The sequence below is a fragment of the Carlito syrichta genome, unplaced genomic scaffold (genome assembly GCF_000164805.1).
Source record: "Carlito syrichta isolate Samal-C Ts95f unplaced genomic scaffold, Tarsius_syrichta-2.0.1 Scaffold84685, whole genome shotgun sequence".
Classification (NCBI taxonomy): Eukaryota; Metazoa; Chordata; class Mammalia; order Primates; family Tarsiidae; genus Carlito; species Carlito syrichta.
Window position 1 is genome coordinate 33,692 of NW_007028781.1, and position 2,264 is coordinate 35,955.

The following is a 2,264-nucleotide window of genomic DNA, read 5'->3' on the forward strand; positions in this document are numbered from 1 at the left end:
CAGGCATTTGGGGGGTCGAAGGGCATGGGGATTCGGCCGTGCCAGGAGGGAGCAGGCGGCCTTCACCTCAGCTGCCCTTGCACTGCTGGCAGTGTCTGGCCTGGCATGGGGGCGCAAAAGGGGCTCAGCAGGGGCTGGGGAGCCACTCGGACCTTGTGACGAGGGACTGCCCCGGGGAGAGTTGGTCTGTGGGCTGTGCCAGGGCCCCTCTGCGTCTGGCTTTCGGGGATGGGGCCTTGCTTCTCAGCTGTGTCCGACCCCACCACATAATAAACCTGAAGAAACAGCCCAGCCTGGCTGCCTCCCTCTCTTTCTCTGGGCTGCTTTTGGGGACGGAGGCTAGACTCAAGGTGAGGCAAACCTACGGGGGGGTGGGGCTTTTCCCTAAAGCCCAGGGACCTGTCCTGCTGTCCCTTTCATGTGTGCGAGGGAGGGCTTGGGCCATGGCCAGACACCCAGAGAAACGGGAAGTGGACATTCTAGGCAGAACCCTGGCTGCATCTGCCACGTCCCAGAGTCCCCAGGATGCCCCCTCCACTTCCTGTTTCAACACTGCTGACCACTTCCACCTCTCCCTGTTTTACTGCCCTTCTGCCCTAAGTCCTGGGAAATGCAGACAACTGGGCTGCATCTTCGCTAGTCAGCTGGGCATCGGGCCTCTCCTTCCTGCCCAGCCTGGCCCTCCATCCACCTGGCCGGCCCCTTCGGCTCCCTAGTCCTGCCAGGGCTCCCTGCGTCTGGGGGAGGCCCCTGCCAGGCAGCGAGCCCCAGACACAGGCCAGGGGACCCTCTGCCCGCTCTCTGGAGTCCCTCACCACTTCCTGAAGACATACCACTCCCAAAGCATACCTCGCTTTTGTGTCCAATTTTGCTGGCAAGAGCCTCTAGCAAGCTTCTAGGTGAGAGGCAGATGAGCCTCTTCTGGCCGGGATCCTGACTAGGACCCATGAATTTGCGTTGAGCAAAGCACCCAAGGTGATTCCAACACTGATTTCTGCCCATCCCACTGAGCCCGTGAGAGGCCCCACAGAGGCATGCTCTAACACCCACGTGATGGCCCCATCTCCGCCTGGCAAGACCCAGCTGGTCTCTGCTGCCCCTTCGCCCCATCCACCTGTGGACATGGCCATGGCTCCCTATCTCCAAGGCCTCTCTCCAGGTCCCCTCAGAAGCTCCCTCTCTCCCCTCTGCTCCTGGCTGGGCTTCCAGAAAGAGTTGTCCACATTTGGCTGCGCCCACTACCTCCAGCTGGCCTCCTGGCTTCATCACCACTGCCCCGGAGAGACCAGTGACCCCATGGTCCTGTTGACTTGTCCTAAATAGTCTTCCAGCCCACCCCCTGCTGGGTCCAGCCCATCTTCTCCTTCCTAGACTTCTGCAGGGCCCTCCCTGCCCACAGTTCCTTTCATATCCATGCCAGTGGGTGGTCCTAAAATGGGAAGCCACTCCTGTTACCGCTCTAGAGCCTTCCACAGCTCCCCACTGCTTTCAAGGTCAAATCCTTAGCTCGTCTCCAAACTCTGGGCACCCCACCTGTTTGCCTCTGAATCCTCTTCCATGCTTCCCCTCCTAAGCTCTGTTCCAGCCAAAGGGACTCTGTGCCTTTGGACATGCCCTTCCCGCCTCAACCCCCTTTGAGCCCCAGCTCAAGTCTCTTCCTCCAGGCAGCCTCCCCGGTCTTCCAGGTTTTGCCCGTGTTCCCCTATGGCCCTTCATGCAGGACCGTCATCCCCCTGTTGCTCTCTGTGGCCCTAGCCAGTACTGGGCACAGACCTGGAGCCCCTGCCATGCTCACCCAGTCAGTGACTTAGTGCCAAGGGAGCAGGCGTGCACTGCCAGGGAGGCAGCGGACAGGAGACGGAGTTCAGGGCTGCCTCACTCCTAGCCCCTAGTGCCATCCTGGGGACGTCTTGACCCCTCTCCGAGCCTCAGTTTCCTCCCCGAGTTCCAGAAGGAGCCCGTCACTGGTCCTGTCCCTCGCTCTGCCCTTCCTGGGCTTCCTCCCCGGACCTGGCAGCTGTCCTGAAGATCTCAACCCTCAGTGGCCATGCCTCCCCTGACGCAGCCTTGGCCTCTGGACACTTGTTGAACAGGCTGAGAAGGAAGCAGGGTCCGCTTCGGCCAGGGGCATGAGGCTGGTGCCCCGTCCCCATTCACACTCCAGCAGCAGGGCCCTGAGTCAGGTAGCTTTATTCCACAGAGCCACTGAGGTCACCTCCCAGTGAGCTGGGGTCTGGCAGTGAAGGCCCAGGGGGTGATGGAGG